At 42.9% G+C, this 26,103-nt stretch overlaps 1 long non-coding RNA gene across 1 annotated transcript in view; it reads right to left on the bottom strand.

Moving 5' to 3' along the window:
• Positions 1-698: 698 nt before the first annotated feature.
• The window catches only part of LOC107541970 (uncharacterized), a 1,179,532-nt gene continuing 1,154,127 nt past the window's right edge, over positions 699-26,103 (bottom strand). The window contains exon 7 of the long non-coding RNA XR_001603661.2: positions 699-722. This is a non-coding gene — a long non-coding RNA (uncharacterized LOC107541970). The remainder of the gene's footprint in view (positions 723-26,103) is intronic.

Genomic DNA, 26,103 nt, shown 5'->3' with positions numbered 1-26,103 from the left:
TGAGGTGATGAACACCTCTTCCGATCTTGGCCAGGCTGTAATTTATTAGGCACAGATATGAGGAAACACCTGAGTGGGGTGCTTAATCAGCAGTGACCCTCAATTAAAACAAGGTGATATTTGCTGGGCTTAAGAATAAAAGCAATATGACTCCAATTAGCTGTCAAATCATCTGGCAAAACAGCTGTTACATAAATGCAAAATCACTTGGCCTTTATGCTCACTTTTTAATTTTTGTCTTTATTTTTAAGTCATTTAAAAGGATAGTCCCTCCATTCACATAAAATGTAAAAAATGGGGGAAACTAATTTGCAGTGTTAGAAGTTATGACTGTAATAGACTCCAGTGGAGGTGGGCAGAGGAAGGTGGAGAGGATGGGCTGTAATGATCCACTGGGGGGTAAATTCCTTCCAGACATATAGAAAATCACCTCAGCATTGTGTCAAAACAGAAAGATCTTGCGCTAATGTCTTTAAGAAATAACAATTTTCTTGTAAACTTTTTCTCATCAATTCCCTTTGACTTACAGTAAAATACCTCTGAACGTGTACAAATTTTACAAAATAGGGTTTTCATCAAAATGGAGGCGTAAACATTAGCTTTCTTACTTCATTCAGATTAAAAAAATGTACGTGCTACTTACCAAAAAGGTGTGTTCTTCCTCAATTTTGTGGCGGGTGGCTCATTAGAGTTGCCAAGCGAAGATGTTTTGTGGTATAAGCCTGGAGAAACGGTACAAAGAGTGACATTGCTGTACTATAGGGTATTTATTTTACTACGACTGTGTATGTTAACTACTCTATAATGTACTTATCTATGAAACTATTACTCATTCACTGAATCATTCATGTAACAAACAACTGCTAAGCATCTTTGCATGTATCGGGTGGTAGGAGAGATCTATAGCTGTATAAAGCATAACCATTTCCTCACGGAAATTACATAAATAAGAAGTATAGGAGATCCAAGATTGTAGCAGACTGAGTGGAAGCTACACTGACACCCTCCCGGGACGAATATGTATTCACAACTAGAACACAGAAAAAAACATCCTGAAAACCAACTGAAAACGAGCTGGAGGGCACCCTCATAGCCAAGGAGGAAAAGGTGAGACCACACAGGGACTGGTGGGAAGTATGGATGTGAGAGGGCTGGCCCGGCTCCCGCAGGCAGTAGCTGAAGGCCCAGAGGGAGGTCTCAGCTGTGGGGGTTCCCACAGAGGACTCTGGAGCCTAAATCCCAGGCTGGGCTCCCCCAGCCCAGAGCACCAGAACTGAGAAAGGTACCCACATAACATCTGGCTGTGAAAAGCAGCTGGGTTTCTGTCTGCCAGGGAGAGGCAGCTGGAACTGCAGGCACCCTCTTAAACAGCCAACTCACAAAGTTTCCTGAGCAGCCACTCACCTTGGGCTCCGGCAGAGGGGGAATGGAGTAGACTAAAGCTGTGTGGGGAGAGTCTGGGGAGAGTCGTTCCCCCAGACTGTGGAGGACATCTTTCTCAAGGCAGCAAATTTTCGTCTTCTGCCTGAGGGGGAAAGCAATTGCCCCACCCTGCTGGAAAGCCTCTTGCCCTGCCCAGAGGAGTTTCTACAGCCTGAGGCTTGTTAAGAGACTGATAACAACCAGTCATCCCACACTGTGGAGCTTCTACTGCCTGAGGCTCATTAAGAGAATCAGATTAATCAGCCTGAAGGCAGAGGCAGACCTCAGGGTGCTTTGAGTCTTTGCCTGATCTGCTTCGGGACGGGCCTTGGAAAAGCAGACTTTGGTGTGCATCTTGGTCCTGTCCAAACACACCCAGCCCCAGCAGTGGAGACCTCAAGCCTAGGGTTACTGATAGTTCCAAATAGGGTACTAAGGGCCAGTCACAAACTGCGTCTGACATTGGACTGTACCAGAGACCATCCAAAAAGACTGAGTCTCCTAGTAGATCTACCTAACACATAAAAAAACCCCCAAAAAGTAGCCAAAATGGGGAGACCAAAAAACAAGCCCCAAATGAAAGAACAAGAGAAGTCTCCAGAAAAAGAGCTAAATGAAGTAGAGATAAGCAATCTCTCAGATATAGAGTTCAGAATACTGATTGTAACAATGCTCTACAGCATGAAAAAAGATATGGAAACTATGAAAAATGACCAGTCAGAAATGAAGAATGACATAGCAGAAATAAAGAATACATTGGAAAGAATAAAGAGCAGATTAGAGGAAGCTGAGGATCAGATCAGTGAATCAGAAGACAGGGTAGGAAAAAATCACTCAATCAGAGACCCCAAACCAAAAAACAATTAAAAAACAGGAGGTGAGTTAAGGGAGCTATGGGACAGCATGAAACATGACAATATTTTTATTATAAGAGTGCCAGAGGAGGTCGAAAGTAAGCAAGGGTTAGAGAACCTGTTTGATGAAATAATGGCACAAAATTTCCCTAACCTGGTAAATGAAAAAGTTACACAAGTTCAGGAGGCAAAGAGAGTCCCAAGCAAGAAGAATCCAAAGAGGTCCACGCCCAGACACATCATAATTAAAATGCCAAGAATTCAAGACAAAGAGAGAATCTTAAAGGAAACTAGAGAAAAGCAATCTGTTACCTACAAAGGAGCTCCCATAAAGCTATCAGCTGACTTCCCCTCAGAAACTCTACAGGCAGAGGGAATGGCATGAAGTATTCAAGGTAATGCAAAACAAGGATCTGAAACCAAGACTCCTCTATCCAGCAAGATTATTAATCAAGATAGATGGTGAAATAAAGAGCTTCCCAGACAAAAAAAAGGCTAAAGGAATTTATCACCACCAAACCAGCACTACAGGAACTGTTAAAGGGACTCCTATAATTAGAAGTAGAAATAGAGAGAATGAGAAACGTAGGCATAAAGAAACAAAATGGCAGTAGATAAGTATCTTTCAATAATAACCTTAAATGTAAATGGAATAAATGCCCCAATAAAAATTTATAGGGTGGCTGAATGGATAAGAAAACATGACACAAATATATGCTGTCTACATGAGACCCACTTCAGAACAAAAGACACACAGGATGAGAGTGAAGGGATGAAAAAAAAAATTTCCATGCAAATGGAAATGAAAAAAAAGCTGGGGCAGCAATACTCATGTCTGACAAAATAGACTTCAAAACGAAGACCATAAGAGGAGACAAGAAAGGTCATTACATAACACTAAAGGATCAATCCAACAAGAGGATATACCCTGATAAACACATATGCACCCAATATAGGAGCACCTAAATTTATAAAAAATTTCAAGAGGACTTTAAGGGAGAGATTGACACTAATACTGTCATACTAGGGGAGTTTAACACCTCACTGACTTCACTGGATAGGTCTTCCAGAAAAAAATCAACAAGGAAACAGTGAGCCTAAATGACACACTAGATGAGATGGATTTAATTGACATTTACAGAACATTCTACCCCAAAGCTCAGAATATACATTCTTCCCAAGTGTACATGGGGCGTTCTCAAAGATAGATGACATGTTAGGACACAAAACAAGTCTACAAGTTCAAGAAGACTGAAATCATATCAAGCATCTTCTCAGACCACAGTGACATGTAATTAGAAATCAACTACAGTAAAAACACTAAAAAACATTTAAACACATGGAGGCTGAAAAGCATGTTTTAAACAATGAAGGGATTACCAAAGAGATCAAGAAAGAAATAAAAAAATTCCTGGAAACAAATGAAAATGAACACACAACAACTCCAAATCTATGGGACACAATGAAAGCAGTCCTGAGAGGGAAGTTCAGAGCACTACTAGCTTACCTCAAAAAACAAGAAAAACTTGTAACAGACTCTCTAACCCTACATCTTAAAAACTTAGCAAGAGAACAACAAGAAAAGCCCGGAGTAAGTACAAAGAAAGGAATAAAAAAGATCAGAGCAGAAATAAATGACAGAGACTAAAAAAACAATAGAAAAGATCAATGAAACCAAGAGCTGGTTCTTTGAAAAGATAAACAAGATTGATGAACCTTTAGCCAGACTCATCAAGAAACAAAGAGAGAGGACCCAAATAAACAAAATCTGAAATGAAAGAGGTGAAATAACAACTGACCCAACAGAAATACAAAGGATTGTAAGAAAATACTATGAACATCTATATGCCACCAAGCTGGACAACCTGGATGAAATGGATAAATTCCTAGAAAAATACAAACTTCCAAAACTCAATCAGGAAGAGTTAGAAAGCCTGAATAGGCCAATAACTGCTGATGAAATCAAAGCAGTAATCAAAGGGCTCCCAGTACACAAAAGTCCTGGCCTGGATGGCTTCACAGGAGAGTTTTACCAAAGATTCAAAGAAGAATTAACACCTATCCTCCTCAAACTATTTCAAAAAATCCAAGAGGAAGGAACACTTCCAAACTCTTTTTACGAGGCCAGCATTAGCCTAATTCCAAAACCAGATAAAGACACTACAAAGAAAGAGAATTATAGGCCAATATCCCTGATGAGCACAGATGCTAAAATCCTCAACCAAATATTAGCAAATCGGATCCAGCAATATATTAAAAAGATCATACACCATGACCAAGTGGGATTCATTCCAGGGATGCAAGGCTGGTACAATATTTGCAAATCAATAAACGTGATACATCACATAAACAAATTGAAAGACAAAAATCACATGATCATATCAATAGATACAGAAAAAGCATTTGATAAAATCCAACACCCATTTTTGATAAAAACTCTCAGCAAAGTGGGAATAAAAGGATCATACCTCAACATAATAAAGGCCATATATGACAAACCTAAAGCCAACATCATACTCAATGGGCAAAAACTAAAATTATTTCCCCTAAGAACAGGAACAAGACAGGATTGTCCACTTTCACCACTTTTATTCAACATAGTATTGGAAGTCCTAGCTACAGCAATCAGACAAGAAGAATACATAAAAGGCATCCAAACTGGAAAGGAGTAAACAAAACTCTCATTATTTGCAGATCACATGATACTGTACATACAGAATCCTAAAGACTCTACCAAAACACTACTAGATTTAATAAATGAATTCAGCAAGGTAGCAGGATACAAAATTAACACCCAGAAATCGATGGCATTTTTATACACCAATAATGAACTTTCAGAAAGAGAAGCTAAAAAAAAAACAATTCCATTTACCATTGCAACTAAAAAAGTAAGATACCTAGGAATAAACTTAACCAAAGATGTAAAAGACCTTTACTCAGAAAACTACAGGACACTGAAAAAAGAAATAGAGGAAGATATAAACAAATGGAAAAATATACCATGTTCATGGATTGGAAGAATTAACATCATTAAAATGTCCATAGTACCCAAAGCAATCTATAAATTCAATGCAACCCCTATTAAAATACCAATAGCATATTTCACAGATCTAGAACAAACACTTTGAAAATTTATATGGAACCAAAAAACACCCCGAATAGCCACAGCAATCTTGAGAAAGAAGAACAAAGTTGGAGGGATCACAATACCAGATATCAAGCTATACTACAAAGCCACTATAGTCAAAACAGCCTGGTACTGGCACAAGAACAGATATATAGATCAGTGGAACAGAACAGAGAACCCAGAAATTGACCCATGACATTATGGTCCATTAATATTTGACAAAGGAGACAAGAACATACAATGGAGTAAAGACAGTCTTTTCAATAAATGGTGTTGGGAAAATTGGACAGATACATGCAAAAAAATGAAACTAGACCACCAACTTACACCATACACAAAAGTAAATTCAAAATGGATAAAAGACTTAAATGTGAGACATGAAACCATAAAAATCCTCGGAGAAAACATAGGCAGCAAAATCTCAGACATCTCTCATAGCAGTATGTTTGCTGATACATCTCCTAGGGCAAGAGAAACAAAGGAGAAAATAAACAAATGGGACTGCATCAAAACAAAAAGCTTCTGCTCAGCAAAAGAAACCATCAACAAAATGAAAAGTGTGCCCACTATATGGAAGAACATATTTGCCAATGACACATCAAATAAAGGGTTAATATCCAAAATATACAAGGAACTCATTCAACTTAACAAAAGGAAGACAAACAATACAATTAAAAAATGGGCAAAGGACCTGAATAGACACTTCTCCAAAGAGGACACACAGATGGCCAAGAGACATATGAAAAAATGCTCAACTTCACTAATCATCAGAGATGCAAATTAAAACCACAGTGAGGTATCACTTCACACCTGTCAGGATGGGACCATGAACAAATCAACAAACTACAAGTGCTGGCGAGAGTGTGGAGAAAGGGGAACCCTAGTCCACTGCTGGTGGGGATGCAGACTGGTGCAGCCACCGTGGAAAGCAGTATGGAGTTTCCTCAAAAGATTAAAAATTGACCTGCCATTTGACCCAGTGATCCCACTTCTAGGAATATATCCTAAGGAACCTGAAAGACCAATCACAAAGAACTTATGCACCCTTATGTTCGTAGCAGCACAATTCATAATAGTTAAGAACTAGAAACAGCCCAAGTGCCCATCAGTAGGTGAGTGGATAAAAAGCTGTGGGACATTCACACCATGGAATACTATGCAGCTGTAAAGAGGAAGGATCTTTCATTCTTTGGCACAGCATGGGGGGAACTAGAGAGTATTATGCTAAGTGAAATAAGCCAGTCAGAGAAAGGCAAGTATCACATGATCTCACTTATATGTGGAATATAATAAACAAAATAAACTGATGAACAAAATGGATCCAGAGACATAGAAGCATGGAACAGACTGAGGGATCTCAGAGGGAAGGTGGGGAGTGGGGAGTGGGTGGGGAGAGATTAACCAAAGTACTTATATGTTTGTAAGCATAACCCATGAACATGGACATTGGTCTGGGGAAAGCCTGGGGATGGGATGGATGTGGGGTGGAGGGGATCAATGGGGATAAAAAGGGGACATCTGTCATATTTTCAACAATAAAGATAAAGAAACTTGAAAAAAAATAGTATAACAAACACAGGAAATTGGTGAGTACCATAAAAGAGGTATGGGTTAAGTGTTATGGAAATTAGGAGGTGGGAGAGGCTACTTCCAGCAGCAGGACTGGGGAGAGCTTCATGGAGCCTTTGGGGGTTTAGCTGAGGCTGAAGGGAGAGTCCGATTTCTTAAAGACTTTGGGCAGGAGCTGGAAATGGAAAGCATCCAAGTCAATGAGACAGAACGACCAAGGTACAGAATTCGAACAGAGTGAAAAAAGGAGGAGGGTAGCTGAGTGCATTTCAGTGTCAATGGAGAACACCTTCACAGGCTTTGCAGTGCAGGTGAAACTTTGGAGTCACTTGCAGTGTCCCAGGTAGACCCAGGGATGAGAGAAGGGAAGAAAGAGCGGAGCCTGGGCCTCAGGAGGCTCCCAGCTCAGCAGGGCAGCCAATAGGAAGGGGTCGAATATGTGGGAGGAGGGGCAGAGGCCTCTTCAGGAGTCTGTAAGCAGAGAAACCAGAATGGCCTAAGGGTCAGAGATAAAAAATTGTGAGTCTCAGGGAAGTGATTATGAAAGCAATGAATTTCAATGACATGGCCGGGGAAAGAGTGTAGAAGATAGACACAGGCATATAGATAGACTCCCCCTCCCCCCATTTAGGGGGAAGGAAGAAGCAATGGAGAAAACAAGGGAATGGAGAGGCTTACAGGAAAGTGCCTGGCAAATCCAGATTTAATCCCCAATTATGGGGATATCTCAGGGCGCGCTGGACACCCTGAGCTGGAGCAAGTGGAATGGGGCTCCTGCTACGTTTGTCTATGGTTCAGACTCGATGAAAAGCTTTGGATTTTTATATTGTGGTGGAACACACAGATCCATGGCTTATCATTTGCTGCGTAGATAGCTGATTTGTTTTTTCAATTTCTGGCTCTCACATGTCCTACCGAGAACCTGGGGCAGTGGGGTGCGTGGTTCACGGTGCCTTGGTGGAAGGTGTGGGTGGGGACAAGCCAACGCTCCATGTTAGGTTTGGGAAGCCAGAGGTCACTTGTGACTCTAGAGAATGCAGCAGTGGAACTGTTTTTACACAAACTGGTGGTTTGCTTTCCCGAATCAATCCCTGGGGTCTGGCAAATCACACGTAGCTGGGAGCCCGAGGATTTCTGTCTCCTTGACACTTGACTGTTGGAGATGGTTGTGGGAAAAAGTTGTTGGTTTCACTTCACTTAGAAGGAGCTGTGGGCTCCTCAGCTCAGAATTTCAGGTTGAAACAACTTCAACCTTTTTCTACAGGAAAGTGTGTGGGCCTAATTCTACAGTGGCACTGATAACACTGAGATGCTGGTTCTGCGGACTTTCACTCTGGCCCAGGAATTTCATCATGTCATCTCAGGGTGCTCCTGTGAGAATATACATCCCGTGTTTTCCCACCTGTTCATTCATCAGGAAATGTTCACTGAGCAGCAGCTATGTGCCTGGCACTATGTCAGAGGGACCCTGCTTGTCCGGCAGTCAGCAAACAAATGCGGCAACTTGTCCAAGGAAATTTCTAAATGACCATGTTGCAAAGGCGCTTTAAAATACAATTAATATTCTAGGTGAAAATTGCCTATTTTTTCCTAAAACAGACCTCCCGTTACATGAGTACAATCAGAGAGAGCGCTGGGGAGCAGAGAAGGAAACGAACGCACGTGAAGGCAGCAGATGACTTGCGCTGGAAACAGGTAGATGCTGTGCCCTTCATCCCGCAGAGCTCCGAGAGAGCAGGGTGCTTTCCCTGGCTCGAAACCCAACTGCGTGGCTTTCAGGAACATGCTTTCTCTCCTAGGCCACACTGCCTCTCCACAGCCAAGGCTTCTTGTCTGCAGCTCTGCACCTAACTGGTTGTACCCCTGAGTCGCACTCTGGATTTCCTTCCTTGGTCTCCTTTTGCACGGAGACTCCTTTACTACGTCTGAAAGGCATCGCTAGCTCTTCAAAATCGGTGGCCAGCATAGTCAGATAGCTGGAGATGTTGCTCGTCAATCATGTTTTGAGATTTTGCTGTTTGCAGCCGCTATAACTTCTGAGAAATACAAATACACACACACACACACACATACACACACATATATATCTCAATATTAATGATGATTACCATTCAACTTGTCAACATGTTATTGGTATTGACTCAAACACCATAATAAAACATTATCAGGTAAGAGGTCTGCCAATACCAAGATAAACCTAATTACTTTTTATTGTAATTGTTTAACCTGGATATAGTGGTAATCTATTCTTCATTGATTCTGAATATATAATTTTAGAGAATATACTAATTATTTATTTAAATAGTCCCTGGTGAATATCACTGGTGAATTACAGTTCTCTTTCCTGGAAAGCAGTCCTCTCTATCAGAGGCATGTGCATGCACACTATACAATCATTCAGGACATAATCCTCCTGGCGTTCACTGATTAGGCTAAATAATTTAAAAAATCATTCTTAAAATTACCCATTTTTAAACAGGTACTTTCTCAGTGACTTCTCATACATTTAAAGTCACAGGATTTTATTAAGTGTAATTATATGCCAGAATAACAACCCAAGGCAGCATCTACAAGATAAATAACTCAATAGTGGAGAAGCTCAGCTGATTGTCCAGTCTGTCCTAAGTTAGACAGACAGACAGACAGACAGACACACACAAACAGCCAATCACCATACAATTGAATACAGGAGGGTGTAAGAAACTTCTAGTTTGACTGTGACTTGGGTGATTTAGCTCTAGTTTATAGTTAACAGCTTTCATTTCTTGAAAATCACAGAAGATAGAAATAACATGTTAATTTATAGAGAGCAATTACGTAAGGGTGCTACTGAGTTTAGCCATGCAATCAAGATTACCGTTCCCAAATACCAAGTGAATTAAAATAATCATTTACTATTAAATCTACTCCTGCAACAGCTATTTTCAGCTTTCAGGAATTTGACACCCTTCACAAATATTTAGAAAATAACTAAGAACTAGGGAATTAAAGAAAATGAATATAGTTTATAACAGAGCAATTCATATTCTGTGCAGGTTTATAAACAGTGGTAACCAAACTGATTATTTAAAATGGCCTTAAACTAACAAATTTCTGTTTATAGATTTAGATTTTTCTACATTCTGAGCTTTTTCCAATTGAGTCTCCTTAAATATATATTTGGGAGGATTCTGATAAAAATCATAATACAAATGGAAGAAGAGTGGAGTGAGGTGATCAGATTTCTGAAGCTCTACAGATCTAGGGCCCTGGGTAATATCTGAAGATCAGAGGAAAGAACTGTCTATGGTGAAAACAGAGTGGAAAAAATGGTTATTCCTGTCAGGGCTAAAAAGCTTAGAGAGTCCCTGCCAAGTTGATCAATGAGCAAAGTGCTTTAGCCAGGCTCCAACCCCTCATTTTTACCATCTCCTGTGCAGGCACGAGGGTGACATTACTGTCAGGGTGTCCGCGGGCAAACACAAAGAGCATGCAGGGTCAACTGGACTAGAATTTTTAACAGAAAACCTAGTGTCGAAAACCCACTCTGAATAATGCATTTTGTGTTCTCCTGGCTCCTGGTCTCTTTCGGTGCCATCGTCACCAACAGCAACAACAACAAAGAAGGAAAAAGGAAAGAAAAAAATGACCGACAGTCACACTAACATTTGTCCTTGGCTTCTCCGGAAACACAACCTAAAAAGTAAAGACCTGTCAACAGAACAACAAGAATGGTCGACAGCACCGCCGGCTGGAAACCCCCTGCTCCACGCCGAGGCCCAGGCGCCACGCTGGCGGTCCCCGGCCGGACGGCCGCCGCCCGGCGCAGGAGAAGGTGCTGAGGCCATTTGCCCGTCTGTAAGCTCCACGATGTAGTAACTGTTATTACAACCGGACGGAAGAGGTGCTTTCACAGCCACACACTTGAAATGCCTTTGTACAGATGGCCTGACACGCTCAGACAAACAGATGTCATCAGAGCCCCGGCTGAGTCACAGAACGGACCCACTGCCCAGCAAACGGAGACAGGAAATGGGAGACGTACCCACCGGCTTGGCACTGACGACTCAAAGCCTTGGCAGAAGGCGAGCGCCCTGGAAATCCCTGACTTAACTGGATAAGAGCGACTTCCCCCAGAAAGCTGCGGTCACCGCATCTCTGGACACCGAGAGTCCGCATCTGGGGTCTCAGGGCGCCAGCGTCTCCGTCTCCCAGCCGTGCGGCCAGCGCCCCGCCGCCTTGCCCTGCCCTGGCTCTACCAGGCCCCCTGACTTTCCTGGATTCCCACTCACATCCTGAGCTCTGACCACCGACTATCATTGTTCCCTGCACCGATTCCCTAGTTTCTGGCCCAATAACAGCCTGATGATAAGATGGCTTTTTTGGAGGTCACACAGAGCTCTGGCTTACTGAGATACTACTCTCTTCCACATTCATTCATTCATTCATTCATTCATTCATTCACTCATTCATTCTCTCTCTCCCTCTCTCTCTCATAGCCTGAGGTTTTGAATTTATAGTCATTAGGCCCTAAGAACAAGGCTGAACATGCAGGCTCTACCTGGGAACAGACTCAGACTCTATCTGTTCATCATCAGAGCAGACGCTGGGGCCCTAACGCTCAAAGCATATCTTCTGATTTCCGTGGAACTTCAAAGTTCAGCCTGATGGACAGAAAACTCATCTTTGGTTTAATACTTGAATAATATGCAATTTCATAGCGGTTGATGGGCACTCCACTAGAATTTGCTGAGTTGCTAGAATGTTCTGTTCATAAACTGATATTTGCATGTTACCAGAATGAGCTGAGAACTCTGACTTGGTGTCCCATGCAGACATCTGACGGCAACTCGATGCTTGGGAGCCTGGCTACCGCTACTCATGTTCATATGAAAATGGTTAAAATTCCCCAAGTTGAGGGATGGACTGTTTTGACCTGGCCTTGGTTGTAGGCAAATATGCATGGATTAATATATTTGTAACCTTATTATTAGATTTTATATTTGTTCATCAATTGGTTTCATTGTGTAATTGCTATGTTGGTACTATGTTGACTTTTATTTTGTTCCTCCCTGAGTATTTTGATTTTATTTTTTATTATGGGATCTATTTTTTTCCTATAGAAGGTAGAAATACATTGGGATATATAAATCTCTAAGTAATATACAGTCAAAAGTTTGAGAAACACTGCCATAAAAGGATGGAAGGAAGTCAGGACAGAAAACGTTCTATGAGCAGGGACTGAAAACACAATTCCTGTTGTGGTCAGGTTACTCCTGGATGCCTGGATGCAGGAGAAGGGCTTAGGGGGGCTGGGTACCCGAGGAAGGCATGTGGAGCCAAGTACTCACTTAACAGTCTTGCCCAGGGTCAGCCTTGTTTGTACATTGCAGAGAACCTGAGCTTGTTTCAGTTTTGCCTTCTGATCCAGGTATCATGAGAACCATTAGTTTGTTTGCCCATAATTTGTTTTCACCAAGCATTACTAGAAATTCATTTTCTACTTGAATGTAAATTACATTTCCTATTTGTCCTCAAACCAATGTAGCATTTCTTTATGCTTTTTATGCATGATTATTTACTGTGTCATTGACATTTTTATTTAGTAGTCACTATTAATAAATCTTCATGAAAGTAACAGAGTCATTGTGATTTTGTTAAAAATGCATTGCTACAGTTCTTTGAAAAAGTATGAACGCTCAGCTAAAAAGACAAGCAAAAGGACGGACACTATCATAGAAGCCATCTAATTCGTCTCTGCAGCTGTGAAATTAATATATTTAGCTGAACTGATTTTTTTCTGACTTCTATCTCTTTAGCTTCTTAAAGTATAAAACTAGGGATAAAAAAGGTATTTTTTTAAAAGTCGTGTAGGCAAGAATATATATATTAATCAGCCCACAAATAGCATTGTATAGTTTTCCATTAAAATATTAGAAACTTACCAACATTTTCTACGACATATTTCTGAAACACATTTTTCACAGGATCACCCTTCCTGAAGTCTGACCTTTCTTTGTTTGTACCTGTACTCAACCCCACTGATCATGTCAGTGGGAACTGAAATATGCTTTATTTCTTAAGGGACATACTATGTTATAAACAAAATAAATCCGCGTGAGTTCCTTTTCAGGTTTCATATATTTTATTTCTCTGGAAAGAGAGATCTATTGCTCCAAACAGGATATGGTAGTTCAGTCACCAAAATAATCAAATAACAAAATAAAAGGAATAGAATTCTGTTTTATATACAGCTGACCCTTGAACAACACAGCTTTGAACTTCATGGGTCCACTTATATGCAAAGTTTTTTCAATAAATGCATGTACTGTTTTCAACATGGTTGGGCATCTGTGGGTGCAGAGGGCCAACTGTATGCACTGACCCACGCCCTTTTAGGCAAGGGACTTGAGCATCCATGGATTTGGGTATCTTTGCAGTTTCTGGAACCAATCCTGAGTGGATATTGAGGGACAACTAATTTTGGGAGAAACCAAAAATTATACATGGACTTTCTACTGGGGGCGGTTAGTGCCCCTAATCCTTTCATTGCTCAAGGGCCAACTGTTTAACTATATTGAAGCAACAAGGAAAAAACCACACATCTTTTTAATTCTGTTTTAATTGAGAAAAATTAGAAAGCTACCTGCTACAGTGCCTGGCACAGCAGAAGGCCTGAAGTAATGTTCTGCTTTGCCCTCTTTTTGACCTGCTTGTTATTGTAGTTTGGTCTGTGACAGAGGTTGGCTTATATATATATATATATATATATATATACACACATACACACACACACATATCTATACATATCTATATCTATATCTATATCATCTATATCTATATCTATATCTATATCTATCTATATCATCTATCTATATCATCTATAGATATAGATATATTACCAGCAGGAAGGCCTTTCTGTTTATAAAATTTAAAAGAAGCTTGGACTTGGATTAGGGTGAGAAAAAGAAGACAGTAGTTTTGGTAAAAAGAGACAGAAAAGGGGAATTTAAAATATGCTTTACTGCACTTCATAAGAAATAAAGTAGTATATGGCAAATGGCTAGTCTGTGGTCGTCTGTGACCCTAAGCTCCTTCATATGCAGTTCTTCCTAGGCTAGTATTTGTAGACCATGACCAGTGTGTGTGTGCATGTGTGTGTGTGTGTAAGGGAGTTTGTGTAACCAAAAGACCTTGCTCTGCTCCTTTGAAAGCTGAGTTCAATAACTATTTTCTCTCTAAGGAACCCATTTAAGGCCTCTGCTTTCAAACACCTTCTCAAATCATGTCACTCTGTATGGAAAACATCTAACATTAACCCAAATGTAATCCTTTCACCCTTCTGAGGGTGAGCGCGCCCGAGGAGAGTGGGGCACACTTTTTGTAGGGGCTACGGCAAAGTCGACAGGAATCACACTGGCAAAGTTCTACAGGTCGGTCATCTTTCTGACCGCGATATTCCTCTGTATTAGTCAGATATTAGCAGAGGAACCTTATAAAAGATAACTTCACAGAAAGCGATTACTTTATTTAACTAGCAGAGCAGGTCCGTCAAAGGGGAAAGAGACAAGAAAGAACAAAAGAAAAGACAATGATCTGAGGAACAAAACCACAGGTAAGCTGGCCGAGGAAACTGTGATGTGAAACGCTAGCAGCAACTCTCCTCACGCGGGTGTCACATAAGCCCGTGGGGGCAAATCGGGGGCTTAGGGAGCATTAGGGGCAAGGCCGTACAGAAAGGAGGAGCTGAACGAGCCACAGGGACTGGAACAGTCAGCAAGTTCCAGCCCTGTTGTAATATTGTCCACATCATGAATATTTCAGCTGTATCTTGACACCCTTACATTTTTCAAAGGAAAGCAGACAAGATGCATTTTACAGCCGTTCAAGACTTCTGATTGGCATCCGTGTTGAAAGACGGCTTCAAGAGTGAAAGAGGAAATGTTCCTCAAAAGCCATAGCTATGAAATATTTATTCCATCTCTTTCATAGGAAAGAACGAGTTGATTCTGTGACATAAATCTCTACCGATAATACCGACAAAATCGCACGCCTCCTGCTAAATGATCATCCTTAGAAGGCGAACCGGGTCTTGTTTGTTGTAGATGATCGGAGTGGAATAATGCCAAGTATTGTTTATAGCGGTTTTGTGCAGGATCATACTGTATTTTCAAGCATTATAGGACAGGGGGTGTGAGGTTCACTAAAGCTTTCTTAAAAAAGGTGATGCTGGATGAATTTTTTTCTGGGATTGTTTAGCTTCTGTATTTTTAATTTTAAAATTACATTTTGGGTCGATATCCACCTCTCTTTGTAAGAAACTTTTGTATATAGAAATGCTGTAGCTATACCTTTGAGTATTGTTTTTATTAAGCAAGGCAAAGACTCGTGTGTCTACAAATATTGCTCAAATCTCCAAAGCCAGCTGAATAAATAAACATTATGTGATCTGTAGCCCAAAAGTCTGCAAATGACTCCATATGATGTCAAAAAGAAAAAAAAAACCACCCCAACTATAATTCCTTCTAAGTATTTCTTGGAGCCAATGATCAGCAGTTTTGTTTAAGTTCTGGGACCCCTGAGCCTCCATAAAAATAACTTTGAAATATTATATTATGTGTGAAAATTTTGCACACGTGCACATTTATAATCAGCAGGCCAGCCCCTCTGCCCTCCCTCAACCTGATAATCGGCCACGGTGCCGACTCAAATATGGACAAATAGAAGATCCGGAGCCCTAAAGCCCGTAATCTCAGCGCCGTTCGGTACCATGTGGGTTCTGAAAGCCTCTTTTCCTGCAAATCTCTCGGTTGTGTTTTCTACGGAATTGTCTGTTTCTCATTATGAAAGTCTAAAGACATTCGATACAGTTGTGAAACACTCGGCGGAGGAGTGTTAGGAAAATGCATTCCAGAGGGCTCGGCTTATCTTCTCTTTCCAAGGCAGTAACTACCGTCTGACTTTCCTCCTCTGGAGAAACCAATGGGGAGGGTGGAGGGAAAAAAAGGGAAAATCAAACCAAAGTAAATTCCGCAGTGGCCCAGCGCCTCAGGCAATCTCAGATGTAGGCCTTTCGGCGGGGCCAAGCTCCCAGGCCTTAGGGCGGCATTAACAAGGACAGTGCGACCCTGGGAAGTCCCCTTTTGCAGAGTGTGTACCATGGCACTCTTTGGACCACGTTGGCCAGAATACGACGCCGTGGGCAGTGTGAGGTTGGCAATGCCTGTGACTGTGACAATCAGATCTCTCCTGGCCTCAGTAAGGCAGATCGTGGGCTCCCGGAGGTGATCTAGGGTACAGCTAGGTCTTCACTGTGTCCAAGAACTCAGGGGCTCCCTGTCATCTTCCCTCCAGGGTGCAGATGTTGCAGAAAAGAAAGTCCAAGAGAAAAGGTGTAAATACTAGCGGCGAAGGAAGTGCTTATCCCAACAGGTGGTTGGTTGTCCTGCTCGTGGAAGTCAGCTGAGTTATTTAGTTATGACACAAAGAGTCTTCAGACCCTTCCAGATGCAAATCTCATCAATTAAGATGGAGCTCTGTTTACAATTCGAGCCTTTTAAAAGCATTATCTTAAAATACACAGCAAAGACATGCTGGCATAATTGGCTGTCAACGTTCATTGGCACCACTGGGTAGCCTTAAGACAGCAGGAAATGCCACTGCGGGCTGGAGCGGGAATCGCAATGTCACTTTTTCGAATAAAACATAGTGCCCCCTGAGTCCACTAGGGGACGTTGCTGAGAGCCCGTAATGAACACAGAACCATGAAACCCCAGTGAATATACGTTTCCTTCGCGAACACAGTCACCTTGTCACCCTTCATCAAGGACAGAGTGGGAAGGGGGTGAGTAATTTCTCCAGAAAGGGAATATTCATTGCAGTTATATAAAGAACACTTCTTGATAAAAGCCAGCACATCATCGGATGAGTTCATACGGTCTGAGCACAAATGAGGGGGATTGTTGACATATTTGTAAAATTATTTCCCCTTGAAAACCCAGAACAACACGATCGCAGTGCCTCCCGGCTCCAGCTCCCGACGCAGCTGCTCCGACTCGCCCCCCTGGTCTGCGGGCACACGGGGCGCCGGGCTTCCCGGGCCCCCCCCGTCGTGCCAGTCCCTCGCCCCAGTCCTTCCGTAGCCGCTCCGCGCCAACAGCACGGTGCCCACGTTCCCTGGCCAGGCACTGGCCCCTCTCCAGTCTGGCTCCAGGTTCCTTTCCCTCCTCGTTTCCCACGATTCCCTCACGCCGCGGGGCGCGTGTGGACGCTCCGCCCGTCTCCTCGGCTGCCTCTGAGAAGACCGCCTGCTTTCTTCCCTTCCCGCGGCTTTCTCAGGTGTCCTCTGCCGGCCTGTGCCCCCCTCCCTGCTCTCCCTGGCTGCCCTCAGACGCGTCCCTCCCGCGCCTTGGGCCCGGCGCAGGGCAGCAGGGCCATCACCTGCTCTCCGGACGCAGCCCAGCCCGGGGGTGACTGGAAGCTCAGCTCTGTGCGTCTCCCACCATTAGCACAGCATCTTGCCAGGTTCTGGGGCACTCGACGGACAGCTATCGATTGATAGATCATTGCTACTATGACGCACAAAGCACCAGTCCGTCATCTGATTTGTTTCACCCGTGTCTTTTAGAAATAGCCGGTTTATAACCCAAACCCAAGATGCCCCACCCCCACCCAATTTCTTCCTAACCGCCCCAAAGTCAGAGTAAGGCACGTAAACCTTCCAAAGTGTTTGGGCTGGCTTTGTGAAATATCTAAGTTTTACTGTACATCAAGACGTATGCCAACATTAGATAATTCTAACAATAAAAGTTTAAGATGCTTTAGAGGCTGGAAAGTGGCTGGACGCGCCGTGTGATCAGTATTCCGGGACCCAGGCTGGCTCCTGGGGTGATGGCCGGGCCCCAGGAGGGGGCTCTGGGCACACCTGCCTGTCTGAGTGCCGCCTCCGCTTTCGCCGTCCTGCCATCCATCCGTCTACCAAGGACAGAGCCATTCTTCTCTAAGGAAAATCAGGGCCTGCCCCTGCTCTGCCACAGCCCTGCCAGTGGCTTCTCCACCAGCCTCAACTCAACCCAGCCCCTTCCACGGCTCACAAGACCTGTTGCCCAATCTCACCCCCACTACCGCTCCCCTTGCCCGTGACCCGCCAGCTGTCTGGCCCTCTTCATGCTTTGCCAGGGTCTTTGCATTTACTGTTTCCCGACCCAAACATTCTGCCCTTGACCTTTGCCTGGCAGGTTCCTTACGGTCATTTTCAAACATTTATCCCCCATCAGGCCTTTCTTACCACCACATGGGTTTTTGAGAATTGCTATGTAAGTCTAGAGAAGTACATGTTATGCTTACGCTTGAACTACCGATTTTACCTTTTCTTTATCAGAAAAATCCTCATACGTGTCTCATCACATAGAATATTTGGAAGTAAAACTATAAAGTTAAGGTGTGATGTTCCTACTACCAATGTTTATGGAAAACACAAGGAAAACACAACGTGTAATACAACAAGTGAAACATTAAACTTTCCTTTCATCTGCTTCCATTGGCCGATTCGTGCAAATATTACTTTTTTCTCTCACAAAACAAAACTGAACTCAGCATCCGCGTTTGTTTTCTGTTGTATTTTTCTACATTAGCTTGTCTATCCCAACCATTGTATATACACAACAAATTGTTTTAGTTCCATGGTAAAGATGCAAAAGTAGAAAAGGCAGCCTTTTAAAAAAAATCCAGCCTTGCCTATCTTGGAGCCAAATGTCCATTCTTGCTAAGTGTGATCTACTCTCTACAACATTAATCTGAGAAGCAGCCTTTAAGGGACAAAGTTTTACTTATATCAGTTCATCGTTAGCTAGACATCAACCATGCCGTGATCCTTAACAAACGATGACTAACTTAAAAATTAGAGAAATATTATATAATACTACCACAGGGATTGATTTGTTGGGCTCCACCGACCTAAAATTACTTGAAATGTTAAATGTGTTGGAAAAATAATGAAACGCTACCATCTCAGACGAAGGCACGGAAATGATGCTTCCTGTTGCGGAGATTGTTTTAAAGATGTGAATGCCTATTATGTCATGATTCTGCACCAATTTATTTGCAATTTAACAGCATAGTAAAGTCAAACATTACCATTTATTGCCAATTGGAAAGGGGGAAAATGGGAAGCCTGCGTCTAGGGAGGGATTCCGTAGTTTGGCACATTTGCGGGCTCTTAAATGAAACTGCTTTTCTGAATGAGCTCGTCTCCGAGTGGGGCAGCCCCGCGCTCCTCTGACTGATTCCATAGCCCGCGGCCACGGACTCACTGCGGGCCCTTCATGAACAGGAGGTGACGCGCAACAGGGCCGAGCGCCCGTCCAGGGACTGAGCTGGGAGGAGCCCTCCCTGCCATCCCCGGGGGTTTGGGGACACTTCCATCCAGGCTACGCGCTGCAGACATTGATTTGAAATAAATTGTGACTGATGATCAGTCGATGCCCATTTCCATAATCATTACGCCGTCCGTAATTTATCAAGGTAATGGTATTTGTGTCCCTGATGTCGCGTTCGTGTTGCCCCGAGGGGCTGAAGAACATGCCGTGGTTCCTAAAAGCCGGGAAGAGCCGACTGGTTGTGCGCTAGTCCCCACCTAAGGCGGCCGAGGGGCGGCTGAGAGCGGGCACAGCCTTCTTCAGCCTGCTGGGTTCCCACGAAATTCTGGCCAAGGGAGCTGCTGCTCCCAGCACGTCGGGGGGCTCCCCCATCCACTCAGCCCCGTGCGTGTGAGGCCCGAGGCGGGCAGGGCCGCGGGCCGCGCTCCTCTCAGCGCCGGGGCCACTTCTCCCAGGGCCCGCGCCCCTTTCTGGTGGCGGGGCATCGTCACCACCACGCTTTTCAGCCCATGTGCAGTCAGCAGGTGCGCCCGTGCCCACTCCCTTAGACACGGCCTGGCGAACAACATTCCCATCCCGAGTCGGGAAAAAGGAGTGACATTAAGCACTAAATGTCAGGAGGAGCTCTTCTCGGAGCTGAGAAAGTCAACGACGGTGATACAATTAACGAACTTCAGCAGCCGTGCTTTGAGATTGTCGTTATAAAGTGAATTATGATTAGATGGCAAATGTTCTGGAATCACTTTTTCCTAGAACATGGTTTAAATACATATAACCCAGCATAGTTTCAAGAATTTCACAAATAATTCCAGTTTGGTATCTTGAAAATTTAACTACGCTAATATAAAGAAAAGTACTTTGACTGGAATCAGAAAATAGTGCATTTCAGATATTTATTTTAAAACTCTATTTACCCCTTCTTGGAGATAGGCTCCTAAAAGAAGGTCACACATACACCATGTGTCCACTCGGTCTGTATTTAAAGGTGACGGAAACAATAAAGTTGCTTGACATGAGGCACATATGCTCCCATTTTCCTAAGTGCTGGATAAAACCACAGTTGCTTCCTACAAACGTTCATTTGTTTTTAAAATGTTCCCACCTTCCCTCGTCTAAAATAATTACCCTGGCACTGTGACCTCAGCCCTTCACGGGTCTGCATGCCGCCTGGCTTGGGTTCCTGGCTTCATTACTTTATTATTTACTTATTTCTATTGTGGTAAAGTAGACATGGCATAAAATTTACCATGTTGGCCATTTTTTCGTGTATAATTTAGCAGCATCAAGTCCATTCACCATGTTCTGCACTAGCAGCACTATCCTCAGCTTTATTATTTTTAAGCTGTTACTTCTCTTCAATTTGGCTCCTGTAAACAGGGTTTGATGACAGCACCACCTTTATATTGTGTTTGTGAGACATAAACGAGATGATACGATGTGTACGAAGCTTGCCCTCGCCGGTCCCTAGGAAATGCTAAAACATATGCTGTTTTATTCTAACGTTGACATCAACTCTTTTAAGAGGCAACCTAATTATTGGAACATCGCAATACAGTGACTTGCATTTATTTTATAGAAAACACCACGCGTCGCAGATGCCTCCTCAAATCTCTCACTTGGACCTCACGGGAAGCTCCCTGTGCTACACGAGAAGACCAGCTTTGCTTCCCGATTTTACCGATAAGAAAAGCGAACCTCTGGAAGCTGGAATCACTTGCTCATGGTCCCAGCCAGTGAGTGGTGGCGCGAGGAACCGAACCCAGCACGCTTAGCACGTGGGAGATACGCCATTATAAACGACTGCTGGATGGACGAACGAATTCAAAGAACTTAGTGTTTCTGATCTCAAGTTTTCTACTTTGTCTACCACACAACATACCGATTCACCGTCTGCTTGATTTGTCTCCAGCCTTTGCTCAGCACTCCTGCTTGCCGAGACCCTCTCTTGGGAGGTCTTGAGGACTAACTGTAGCGAGCCTGAGGGCTAACTGTGGGCTTTTGGTTCTTTTAATTCTTTGGAGGTGACTTCTCTTGGTTAGATTGGAAAGGAGGGCTCTGGGTCATTAAAACTAGAGTCCTGACTTTGACAGTTGGCTCAGCAGGCAGCTGAGGGGCCACAGAGATGGTTCGGAGCCTTTGGCCCAGGCCATCATCATGTGTGTAGGAGTCCGTCAGGGGACCCTTGGCCTTGCAGACACCAAAAGCCCGGAACGGACACTATGTTTTCTGTACTTACAGGCCTCTGAGCAAAGTCCAGCGCCCAGGATGATGCAACGGCACTGACCCTGCATTGCATCCAAGTTTTCTAAGCAAACTTTGTTTACTCAGGTAGATATTTCTTTACCGACCTGTTGTCCTGTTTGAAAATTATTGTTTGTCCCTGCGTGATGTCTGTGTGTGCGTGTTTTATGTTGTTCTTACTTGTTGGAATACGGAGAAAAATGAGAGGGCAGATCTCTCCTACAGAGTGGAAGAGAGGCATTGAAAGGGAAAGGAGATGACAAAACCCTCGCAAAATTGCTTTACTTCACTGGGAGCGCTAACACTCACCTCACGGCCTCACCCATCCCCCACAAGGCACATTTCTAGAGCATGTAACCTGCGCTTTGGGACATGTGCCCTACAGGTAACCGCACTCTATGGTTGCGCTGGGGGGACGTGGGGGGATATGGAGCATAAATCCTAATGTGGACAGTAGGTAGGTGTGTCCTGAAAGGAGTTAGACTGTCGCATGGTGGTCCTTTGTAAAGGAAAGTCCTCTGAGAGGAGAGAGGACTTCAGACAGAGACACCCACTGGGGACAAAGGCTGCCCTAGTCGTGGGGAAGGCTGACACCTGGGTGTCACCTACAGAATGGGCGCCTCTTGGAGGGCTCTGAGACAAGCTCAGTGGCCTGTGGTCCCTTGCCCTCAAAGGGCCTGGGATGGAAAAGGCTGCCCTGTCCCCACCATGGTTCTAATTCCCGTCTCAAGCGGCAGCTCACCAGGCCACCTGACGACGAAATGCTCATTTCCAGTGGCCCTGCGATGCGGAAATGAAATAATTTGGGACGTGTGGAGTGACGCGAAGGAGGACACTGAAAGTAAGAAGCAATATACTTAAAAACTATTTCAAAAGAAAGGTAACCTGGCCTATGTCTTAAAAACATTCGAGAAACAAAAGACTTTTTATTAGAGTAATAGGAAGATTGCTAAGGAAAATATCTTACCTGCTATATTTTGAATATTTTGATATTAAAATGTAAGATGGAGAACATATATAATGCATATCACAAATTAACTCACCTATTTAAAAGATATTTAGAGAGAATATATATATAGTCATGCAAATAATATTTTTTTAGTACAGTAACATGGTTTGCCGACTTGCAAGCATTATAATTTTTAAAAATCTCTCAAAATAACAAGTATTACTAGACTGTAGGAACAGGAATTTTTACTAAACTTTGAAAACAAGTTTTTGAGACATAGAAGCTTCCTAGGTAGCTTTTCCAAACAAATGCCATTTGAAAATATTTTAAATGTCATTCGAAAAAAGTAAATACCAAAATTTATTTCCAGACACATTTGATACTAAAATGTATCAAGTCTCTGTTAAAAGCATACGGGATGATTTATTCGGTGCTATTAGGATGTTCCCTCTTGTTAACCAAGCCACATTAACTAGAAAGTAGAGTTCAAGCCGCGGGAAACGAATCTGTAACTTCTACTTCGGTGAGAGGTGGGTCACAGAGAAGCAGGGGACAAGTGGGAGCCAGGACCGAGGGGACTGTGGAAGGAAGCAACAGTAAAAATAAGTGTGGAAAGAGATCCCTGAGGAAGAGATGGTAAAGTAGCAAGCTAGGAAGTCAAGAGAAGGGGAGGGATGGAGAGAGGAGAGGAAGGGAAGGCAAGAGGAGCAAGGGGAAGGAAACTGGAGAGCGGATGTTTCAGGCTACCTGAGCGAGAGGGACAGGTCTTTATGGTCCCCACAGGCAGACAAGCCCCAAAGCAGCTCCGCCCGGCCAACCCCCGCCCCCCAAACAGGAGCAACACGTATTTCAGTGTCTCCTGCAAGTCACGGCAAAACTACAGCGATTATCCCTGTGTCTGTCAACAGATCATAATGAGTGCCTCAGGATTTTCAAAGATAATTCAGAAAAATTCCAACAATGTCTGTGTAATGTCACGCAGAAGGGCCTGGGGAAGCTCAGCACCCGTCAGGCTGAAGGATGACACCGCATTCCATTAGCTTGCTTCGGCGTTGACTTTTTAAGTGGCTTTTAAAAACATTTTTGAATTTTTGAACACATTAAAGAAACACTATAATGCTTTTGAGTGTGTGAGTATATAAAGTAATTTTTTCCTGCATCATAATTCAAATCTAATTAATCATTTTCTCTAGAGAATTATTTTTTTAAAGACAACTATTGTGACAACAATAGAAAAAATGACTTCCCTCATCACCCCTGAAAATATTTCAGTGGGGGCAATGATGCAGTTTTGTGAAAGCTTGTGCACATTTTTGCTGGATACGTTCCCGCAATTTACGACGGAAATGAACAGTCCGACTGAGAGCCTGGGAACTTTCACATCTTTCTCAGGACAGGAACTGCTTACCTTTTAAAACAAGAAACTAATGCATTAACTATTTAATTATGTTGATTTCTTTCCATTCCTAAATTAGGGTAATAATGCTCCCCCTTCCGCTGTAACACTCAGGTATCAAGCGCTTTGTCTCGTGACCGTCTAGGCGCCGATTCGATGGCCTGAGGACACGCCACCCTCCTGTAGCTGCCATGGGAATGCTGGTCCTTCTGCTCAGGCACAAGCCGTAAATTTTAGTGCCAAGGGGTTATTCTCTGCTTCTCCACCTGGAGCTCAGGGAAACAATGGATGTGTGGGTTGTTCTCTTTGTTCAAGACACCGACTCATAAAGGAATCTGAAGTCCTCCTAGAACTGTCAGCCGCTCACACAATCCTCCCGGCCGCCTGTGCTCCCCACCAGCGCCCTGAACCTGAGAGGGTCGGGCTCCCTGTGTTATTCCAGGTCCTCAAAAGCACGTATTGCATTTGAAAATTGGCCCTCGAGATTCCAATCACTGATTCATCAGGCTACTGTTTTCCACTGTAAATATATTCTTATGTCCCTCAAGTGTTTTCCTCCTTAAAAAACATTTATTCTTTTGGATTTGGGGGATTCCAATATTTACTATATTATTACTCTCAATTATCACCAAGCATCCTGGTAATAAATGAATCTAAAAGGCTTTGATAGTTGTTTTGCTAGGAACACCAGCTAAATATTGGGACTGATGAATGACTTGACATATGCCATGGTTAAACACTCGGATTTTCATTTATGCACATTGAGTACACACTCCTCTCCATGTTGTATGAATGAGGCAGTTCATAAGAATATTAATATAAAATTTTCTATAAAGTCTCATTTATGCTGTGTTTCATTGATAGGATTTTAAAACTTTGGTTCTACTCATGGCTTCATCACCAAGAACCTTACACCAAGCTTCTCCAGGTCTCTGTTTTCTGATTTGTAAAATAAGAGTCACTAGATAGCCTATGAATCTTCTAGCTTAAGTGTTGAGACCGTATGAGCCCTGTACACTGGCGTGTGGATTTAGGGCCTCATAGGAAGACACTGTGGACATTGACAACTTTTGTTCTTTCTTAGTTCACTTCAACTTTAAGGTGAGAGTCTAAATCCCATGAGTTCTAAACATAGGAATCTATTGATATGCCTGTTGGCAACAGAAGAGATAAACTGCAGTTTTAAAGCATTCGTCTATCCCACATAGTTACGCACCCAACTAACAAAAATGCTTGAGAAACAACTAAAACGACTAAGTCCTATTTCAAATAACATTTACTTTATAAATGAGAATTGACGTTGTGAATTTTGATCTTTAAAGTAATAAAAAGAAAAGGTCTCCAATTATACATACGCTGGAATAGAACTTTCTGTCTCAAATATTTTATTCCAATGTAGGGTTTCTTTCAATTTATTTATGAACATTTTTGAAAGAAATCCTATATTGGACTCCAATTTGATTTCCACCCCCCACTTATACTTATATATTTTATTTTATTATGGTGAGAACACTTGACCTAAGACCTACTCTCTTAACAAATTCGTAAGTGCCCAGTACAGGAGTGTTAACTCTAGGCGCCATGTCCTACAGCAGATCTCTGGAATTTACCTATCTTGCTCAACTGAAACTTTCTGCCCATTGATTAGAAACTTTTCATCCCCCCGCCCCCCATTTCTTAGCAGCCACCATTCCGCTCTGTGATCCTGTGAATTTGACTATCTTAGATACCATATGCAGGTTGGATCACCTAGTACTGTACTGGTTTCCTTGTGACTGGCTGAACTAGCATTAGTTCACATAATTCCTCAAGGATCATCCATGTTGTCACACAGAGCTGAATTTCTGGGCTCTAATTTTTAAGCTTGAAAAGTTAATAGTCCTAGTTAATATTATATACGTGTGTGTATACATATACACATACATATACATACACACATATAGTGTATATTTCAGTATATCAAACATACATATCTTGTTCATACATTAGAGAGTCAGAGAGGGAGAGAGAAGCACTGATGTGAGAGAGACACATTGATTGTTTGCCTCCCACACGTGCCCCGACTGGGCCAGGGATCGAGCCTGCAACTGAGGTATGTGCCCTTAGCCAGAATCGAACCCGGACCCTTCAGTCTGCAGGCCGACAATCTAACACGGAGCCAAACCAGCCAGGGCTACCTATATTTTCTA

The sequence above is a fragment of the Miniopterus natalensis genome, chromosome 2 (genome assembly GCF_054644295.1).
Source record: "Miniopterus natalensis isolate mMinNat1 chromosome 2, mMinNat1.hap1, whole genome shotgun sequence".
NCBI lineage: Eukaryota > Metazoa > Chordata > Mammalia > Chiroptera > Miniopteridae > Miniopterus > Miniopterus natalensis.
This window is presented reverse-complemented; position numbering and strand designations above follow the sequence as displayed.